The following is an 8,860-nucleotide window of genomic DNA, read 5'->3' as shown; positions in this document are numbered from 1 at the left end:
TAATGTCTATATACACACCATTATATATATATATATATATGTGTACTACCATTCAAAAGTTTGGGGTCACTTAGAAATGTCCTTGTTTTTGAAAGAAAAGCACTTTTTTTGTCCATTAAAATAACATCAAATTGATCAGAAATACAGTGTAGACATTGTTAATGTTGTAAATGACTATTGTAGCTGGAAACGGCAGATTTTTCATGGAATATCTACATAGGCGTACAGAGGCCCATTATCAGCAACCATCACTCCTGTGTTCCAATGGCACGTTGTGTTAGCTAATCCAAGTTTATCATTTTAAAAGGCTAATTGATCATTAGAAAACCCTTTAGCAATTATGTTAGCACAGCTGAAAACTGTTGTTCTGATTGAAGAAGCAATAAAACTGCCCTTCTTTAGACTAGTTGGGTATCTGGAGCATCAGCATTTATGGGTTCGATTACAGGCTCAAAATTTCCAGAAACAAAGAACTTTCTTCTGAAACTTGTCAGTCTACTCTTGTTCTGAGAAATGAAGGCTATTCCATGCGAGAAATTGCCAAGAAACTGAAGCTCTCGTACAAAGCTGTGTACTACTCCCTTCATAGAACAGCGCAAACTGTCGCTAACCAGAATAGAAAGAGGAGTTACTACATGATTCCATATGTGTTATTTCATAGTTTTGATGTCTTCACTATTATTCGATGCAGTACTTTAGTACTGGGGAGGCCCCGGCTGACTCATAGATTTAAGTGTTATATTATTGATAGGAGATTTCTTTAAGGTTATTCTTATTCACACAAATCACTAAAATATAATATTACATCCTGCTTTAATATGATCCCATCTTTTTTTTTGTTTATCTTTAAAATTGTTTTGAAAATATGTGGTAGATACAAAGTATTGTAAGAAATAGATGTTCTGTTAGTAACTCAAGATGGTCCAGGGAACTTCAAAAGATGATACTTATTCTACATATTGTGTTTAATTACTCAAAATCCAACAGATGCTAAATGCATTGGTCATCTGTATGTTACTGAACTCTACGTCTTTACTGTTTGACAGAGTAGGGGCAAGTGTCTGGTCGCCCGTTATGAGTCGCCCGTTATTATCTTGTCCTCCGTTATGAAAAATGTCACCTAGTCTTCACTCAAAACATTCATCTGAATAATTTATGTCTGTGTGAACACAACTACCCCCGTGAAAAAAACATACCGACAGAAGATGGCTGTCATAATAAAACTTCCCGTCACTCTGTCCTAGTCCTGTCATGGCTGAGGAGAGGAGAGGCATTCTGTGGAGCTCTGGGCTTTGTAATTCCAGACAGCGCCGCACAGCTCGCTGGAACGCTACAGAGGTGTCACGTCTGCTCCCGCTCTTCCCTTCCCCTGGCGCTTGAGGGCGCCAGATTACCCTGCATCACGCACTCCTGTCATCCATCACGCACACCTGCCTTCCCTCGTCACTCGCATCAGTGTTATTGGACTCACCTGGACTCACTTATCACATGTTCTTTTCCTCCCCTATAATTGTCTGTTTCCTTGCTCTGTTCCCTGCTGCTGCATTGATTGTTTCTTGTCTAAGTTTCTGTTTGCTGACGCTGTGCCTGTCTCGTTATATGTCCGTCATTTATTAAATGTTACTCTCCGTACCTGCTTCGTCTCTCCAGCTTCATTCCGCGTAACAAGAGGCAGGAGGATGTGAGGGAACCATAGACTTACAGTACCAGTCAAAAGTTTGTACACATCCTACTCATTCAAGGGTTTTTCTTTATTTTGACTATTTTCCACATTGTAGAAAATTAGTGAAGATATCAAAACTATGAAATAACACATATGGAATCATGTAGTAACCAAATAAGTGTTAAACTAATCAATATATATTTGAGATTCTTCAAAGTAGCAACCCATTGCCTTGATGACAGCGTTGCAGCACACTATTGGCATTCTCTCAACCAGCTTCACCTGGAATGCTTTTCCAACAGTCTTGAAAGAGTTCCCACATATGCTGAGCACTTGTTGGCTGCTTTTCCTTCACTCTGCAGTCCAACTCATCCCAAACCATCTCAGTTGGGTTGAGGTTGGGTGATTGTGGAGGCCAGGTCATCTGATGCAGCAATCCATCACTCTCCTTCTTGGCCAAATAGCCCTTACACAGCCTGGAGGTGTGTTGGGTCATTGTCCTGTTGAAAAACAAATGATAGTCCCAGTAAGTGCAAACCAGATGGGATGACATATAGCTGCAGAATGCTGTGGTAGCAATGTTGGTTAAGTGTGCCATGAATTCTAAATAAATCACTGACAGTGTCACCAGCAAAGCACCCCCACACCATAACATCTCCTCCTCCATGCTTCACGGTGGGAACCACACATGCGGAGATCTCCCGTTCACCTACTCTGCGTCTCACAAAGACACGGCGGTTGGAACCAAAAATCTCAAATTTGGACTCATCAGACCAAAGGACAGATTTCCAACAGTCTAATGTCCATTGCTCTTGTTTCTTGGCCCAATAAATTCTCTTCTTATTGGTGTCCTTTAGTAGTGGTTTCTTTGCAGCAATTCGACCATGAAGGCCTGATTCACACAGTCTCCTCTGAACAGTTGACGTTGAGATGTGTCTGTTTCTTGAACTCTGTGAAGCATTTATTTGGGCTGCAATCTGAGGTGCAGTTAACTCTAATGAACTGATCCTCTGCATAGCGTTTGATGGTTTTTGTGACTGCACTTGAAGAAACTTTCAAAGTTGTTGACATTTTCCGGATTGACTGACCATGTCTAGTATTGATGGACTGTCATTTCTCTTTGCTTATTTGAGCTGTTCTTGCCATACTACGGACTTGGACTTTTACCAAATAGGGCTATCTTCTGTATACCACCCCTACTTTGTCACAACACAACTGATTGCCTCAAATGCAATAAGAAGGAAAGAAATTCCACAAATTAACTTTTAACAAGGCACAACTGTTAATTGAAATGCATTCCAGGTGACTACCTCATGAAGCTGGTTGAGAGGATGCCAGGAGTGTCATCCAGGCAAAGGGTGGCTACTTTGAAGAATCTCAAATATAAAATATATTTTATAAAGCACAATTTTGGTTACTACATGATTCCATGTGTTATTTCATAGTTTTGATGTCTTCACTATTATTCTACGATGTAGAAAATAGTAAAAATAAAGAAAAACCCTTGAATGAGTGGTGCGCCAAAACTTTTGACTGGTAGTGTATATGAGGGGAACGAGGGTGAAGAGAATTATCGTGGAATGCCAGCATGTCTTTGAGCGCGGCGSCCTCTGTGTTGGATAGGGCTGTGTCTGTGGCCTGGCTGATTCAGGATCAGTTTTCAWGGTAATTAGGATATAGAGAAGAAGATGTCTCTCAGGGAACGAGAGGTCCCAAAATCATGTCATCAGCAGAGAGACTCTCCATTGAAACAAGCTGTCTGCTTCTGGTTTGGCCCTCACTAGAAACACTTGGGGTGGTTCAGTTGGTAGGATGGTTGGATTCTTGAATGGACCACCTACACTGAATTTCGGTATGTTTTAAAAAAACAAACATTTATTTAACTAGGCAAGTCAGTCAAGAACAAATTCTTATTTACAATGACGGCCTACCCCGGCCAAACCCTAACCCGGACGATGCTGGGCAAATTGTGCGTTGCCCTATGGGACTCCCAATCACGGCCGGTTGTGATACAGCCTGGAATCGAACCAGGGTCTGTACTGAGATGCAGTGCCTTAGACTGCTGCYCCACTCGGGAGCCCGTTGTCAAGATCATTTGGATGAAAGTCTGCTAAATGCCTGAACACAAATGGACAAAATAAGTGTGACTATGACTAGGGAGAGAGTAAAAGGTTTGTAAAATATAACACAACAACTGAACAATATCGACTCTGCTGCTGCAGTAGTTACATGGCGTACCTCACGGTGTGGAGTCAGAGTGGTGCTGGCTTCGTATGGCGACTACCAGGCTGTTCCCAGGTCTGTGAATCAGGGACGCTACTCGACTCCGGGACACATCGGATGCCTAAACACCTAAAATAATCATCATCACCACCACCATCATCAGCATTATCATCGTCAGCATTATCATCATCGGCATTATCATCATCACCATTACCATGTTTATAATCCCCAGTATGCTGAATGTTTATTCAGAGAAGGGTTGGAGTCAGGGTTGGAGTCAATTCCAATGGCAAACATGCATAAAGATGGTAGAATTCAGATATGACGTCATTGTTTTAACACTATCCGCTGTGTTTTTAAACTACGGGGTGCGATATGGTTCAATGTGCCAATAAATCAGCACAATCTACCTTTTTCAAATTGCCAGTGTCTTGAAGCTAAAATTGAGATCATGTATATTCTGCTAATAACCATACAAAAAAAAGAGTAATGCAGAGCAATATACAACAGAGCGAACTTAGCAAAACAAGGGATTTGTGGTAAGTCCACGGGGCCGCCATCGGTATGCATTCCCACTATTGAAGGCAGTCAGTCAATTCAGGAAGTAAACTGACAGTCCAAGTCAGTAATTCAAAAAGGGACATCTATTTTCGATGACTCGTCAATAAACTGAAAGGTAGAACTATTTATTTGAAACGTTTATTTAAATTTTTTAATCACTTCCTGAAATGACGGCCGAATTGACCCCAACCCCGATTCACAGACACAGATCCACTTGGGTATGAATACTTTGTGTCAGATTTGTCTAGTAGTTTATCAAAAAGTGTTTTTCCCTCACCTCTCCTGTAGCTGTGTAAKCTCTAACCCCAACCCTCATTTCTGCTGTAGCTGTGTAACCTCTAACCCTAACCCTCAACTCTCCTGTAGCTGTGTAACCTCTAACCCTAACCCTCAACTCTCCTGTAGCTGTGTAACCTCTAACCCCAACCCTCACCTCTCCTGTAGCTGTGTAACCTCTAACCCTAACCCTCAACTCTCCTGTAGCTGTGTAACCTCTAACCCTAACCCTCACTCTCTCCTGTAGCTTGTGTAACCTCTAACCTAACCCTCACTCTCCTGTAGCTGTGTAACCTCTAAACTAACCCTCACCTCTCCTGTAGCTGTGTAACCTCTAACCCTAACCCTCAACTCTCCTGTAGCTGTGTAACCTCTAACCCTAACCCTCACCTCTCCTGTAGCTGTGTAACCTCTAACCCTAACCCTCACCTCTCCTGTAGCTGTGTAACCTCTAACCCCAACCCTCACCTCTCCTGTAGCTGTGTAACCTCTAACTCTAACCCCCCTCACCTCTCCTGTAGCTGTGTAACCTCTAACCTCACCTCTCTGTAGCTGTGTAACCTCTACCCTAACCCTCACCTCTCCTGTAGCTGTGTAACCTCTAACCCTAACCCTCACATCTCCTGTAGCTGTGTAAAGTCTAACCATAACCTCCTGTAGCTGTGTAACCTCTAACCCTAACCCCGCCTCTCCTGTAGCTGTGTAACTAAACTCTCACCCTAACCCTCCTGTAGCTGTGTAACCTTTAATCCTAACCCTCCTGTAGCTGTGTAAACCTCTAACCCTAACCCTAACCCTCCTGTAGCTGTGTAAAGTCTAACCATAACCCTCCTGTAGCTGTGTAACCTCTAACCCTAACCCTCACCTCTCCTGTAGCTGTGTGATAAGTCTAACCATAACCCTCCTGTATATGTGTAACCTCTAACCCTAACCCTAACCCTCCTGTAGCTGTGTAACTTACTTGAAACCCTACCTCTGCTGGTGTAACCTCTAACCCTAACCCTCACATCTCCTGTAGCTGTGTAAAGTCTAACCCATAACCTCTCTGTAGCTGTGTAACCCTAACCTTCACACTCCTTAAGCGTGTAACCTCTACCCTAACTTCACCCTCCTGTAGCTGTGTAACCTCTAACCCTAACCTCTCTCCTGTAGCTGTGTAACCTCTACCCTAACCCTCACCTCTCCTGTAGCTGTGTAACCTCTAACTACCCTCACATCTCCTGTAGCTGTGTAACCTCTAACCCTAACCTTCACCTCTCCTGTAGCTGTGTAACCTCTAACCCTAACCTCTCCTGTAGCTGTGTAACCTCTACCCTAACCCTCACCTCTCCTGTACTGTGTAACCTCTTAACCCCAACCCTCACCTCTCCTGTAGCTGTGTAACCTCTAACCCTAACCTCACCTCTCCTGTAGCTGTGTAACCTCTAACCCTCACCGCTCCTGTAGCTATGTAATCTCTAACCCCAACCCTCACCTCTCCTGTAGCGTGTAACCTCTAACCCTAACCTCTCCTGTAGTGTGTAACCTGTAAACCCTCACCTCTCCTGTAGCTGTGTAACCTCTAACCCTCACCTCTCGTAGCTGTGTAACTCTCTAACCCTAACCCTCTTGTAGCTGTGTAACCTCTAACCCTAACCTTCATCATCCTGTAGCTGTGTAACCTCTAACCCTCACCTCTCCTGTAGCTGTGTAACCTCTAACCTCTAACCCCACCTCTCCTGTAGCTGTGTAACCTCTAACCCTCACCTCTCCTGTAGCTGTGTAACCTCTAACCCTAACCCTCATCTCTCCTGTAGCTGTGTAATCTCTAACCCTAATCTCTCCTGTAGCTGTGTAACCTCTAACCTAACCCTCACCTCTCCTGTAGCTGTGTAACCCTAACCCTCACCTCTCCTGTAGCTGTGTAACCTCTAACCCTCATCTCTCCTGTAGCTATGTACCTCTAACCTCTCTAACCCTAACCTCACATCTCCTGTAGCTGTGTAACCTCTAACCCTAACCTCACCTCTCCTGTAGCTGTGTAACCTCTAACCCTAACCTCTCCTGTAGCTGTGTAACCTCTACACCCTAACCCTCATCCTCCTGTAGCTGTGTAACCTCTAACCCTAACCTCTCCTGTAGCTGTGTAACCTCTAACCCTAACCCTCATCTCTCCTGTAGCCGTGTAACCTCTAACCCTAACCCTCACCTCTCCTGTAGCTGTGTAATCTCTAACCCTAACCTCTCCTGTAGCTGTGTATCCTCTAAGCCTAACCCTCACCTCTCCTGTAGCTATGTAACCTCTAACCCTCACCTCTCCTGTAGCTGTGTAACCTCTAACCCTAACCTTCCTCTATCCTGTAGCTGTGTAACCTCTAACCCTAACCCTCATCTCTCCGTAGCGTGTAACCTCTAACCCTATCTCCCGTAGCTATGTAACCTCTAACCCTAACCTTCCTCTATCCTGTAGCTGTGTAACCTCTAACCCAACCCTCATCTCTCCTGTAGCTGTGTAACCTCTAACCCTAACCTCTCCTGTAGCTGTGTAACCTCTAACCCTCACCTCTCCTGTAGCTGTGTATCCCTAACCCAACCCTCACCTCTCTGTAGTATGTACTCTAACCCTCACCTCTCCTGTAGCTATGTAACCTCTAACCCTAACCCTCTCTCCTGTAGCTGGGTAACCTCTAACCCTAACCCTCACTCTCCTGTAGCTGTGTAACCTCTAACCCTAACCCTCACCTCTCCTGTAGCTGTGTAACCTCTAACCCTAACCCTCAGCTCTCCTGTAGCGTGTAAGCCTCTAACCCTAACCTTACTCTCCTGTAGCTGTGTAACTCTAACCCTAACCCTCACTCTCCGTAGCTGTGTAACCTCTAACCCTAACCCAACTCTCCTGTAGCTGTGTAACCTCTAACCCTAACCCTCACTCTCCGTAGCTGTGTAACCTCTAACCCTAACCCTCACCTCTCCTGTAGCTGTGTAACCTCTAACCCTAACCCTCACCTCTCCTGTAGCTGTGTAACCTCTAACCCTAACCTCACCTCTCCTGTAGCTGTGTAACCTCTAACCCTAACCCTCACCTCTCCTGTAGCTGTGATAACCTCTAACCCTAACCCTCACCTCTCCTGTAGCTGTGTAACCTCTAACCCTAACCCTCACCTCTCCTGTAGCTGTGTAACCTCTAACCCTAACCCCTCACTCTCCTGTAGCTGTGTAACCTCTAACCCTAATCCTACCTCTCCTGTAGCTGTGTAACCTCTACCTAACCTAACCTCCTGTAGCTGTGTAACCTCTAACCCTCACCTCTCCTGTAGCTGTGTAACCTCTAAACCTAACCCTCACCTCTCCTGTAGCTATGTAACCTCTTAACCCTAACCCTCAACTCTCCTGTAGCTGTGTAACGCTCTAACCCTAACCCTCACCTCCCTGTAGCTGTGAACCTCTAAACCTAACCTCACTCTCCTGTAGCTATGTAACCTCTAACCCTAACCCTCAACTCTCCTGTAGCTGTGTAACCTCTAACCTAACCCCACCTCTCCTGTAGTGTGTAACTCTAACCCTAACCTCACCTCTCCTGTAGCTGTGAACCTCTAAACCTAACCTCCACCTCTCCCGTAGCTATGTAACCTCTAACCCTAACCTCACCTCCTCTGTAGCTGTGTAACCTCTTACCCTAACACCTCTCCTGTAGCTTCTGTAAATCCTCTAACCTAAATCCTCACCTCTCTGTAGCTGTGTAACCTCTAACCCTAACCCTCTTTTCTCCTGTAGCTGTGTAACCTCTACCCTAACCCTAACCCTCCTGTAGCTGTGTAACCTCTAACCCTCACCTCTCCTGTAGCTGTGTAACCTCTAAACCTAACCCTCACATCTCCTGTGCAGGTGCTGCTTGTGGGTCCGGTGGTTGGGCAGACGGCCGTTCTGTACGGGGATCCTGGGGTCACTGAAGGTCGTTGCCCGGGCTGTTGTGGTCCACGAAAAACAACCTGAAAATAAGACAAACAGAGATGACAAACAGAGAAAACAGAGAAAATGACAAACAGAGATTGATATAGGATGGAGCCTTCCACTGTGGTATAGGTGGAATCCTATCTTCAGATAACTCAAGCTTCCACTGTGGTATAGGTAGAATCCTATCTTCAGATAACTCAAGCT

At 44.8% G+C, this 8,860-nt stretch overlaps 1 long non-coding RNA gene across 1 annotated transcript in view; it reads right to left on the bottom strand.

The window, feature by feature from the left end:
• Window positions 1-1,880: 1,880 nt before the first annotated feature.
• LOC111972616 (uncharacterized) overlaps window positions 1,881-8,860 on the bottom strand; it is a 15,039-nt gene continuing 8,059 nt past the window's right edge. Inside the window, exons 3-5 of the long non-coding RNA XR_002878489.2 lie at window positions 8,575-8,691; window positions 3,902-4,015; window positions 1,881-2,163 (exon numbers count right to left, since the gene is read on the bottom strand). This is a non-coding gene — a long non-coding RNA (uncharacterized lncRNA). The remainder of the gene's footprint in view (window positions 2,164-3,901; window positions 4,016-8,574; window positions 8,692-8,860) is intronic.

This window comes from Salvelinus sp. IW2-2015, linkage group LG14 (assembly GCF_002910315.2).
Source record: "Salvelinus sp. IW2-2015 linkage group LG14, ASM291031v2, whole genome shotgun sequence".
In the NCBI taxonomy this organism is placed as follows: Eukaryota; Metazoa; Chordata; class Actinopteri; order Salmoniformes; family Salmonidae; genus Salvelinus; species Salvelinus sp. IW2-2015.
This window is presented reverse-complemented; position numbering and strand designations above follow the sequence as displayed.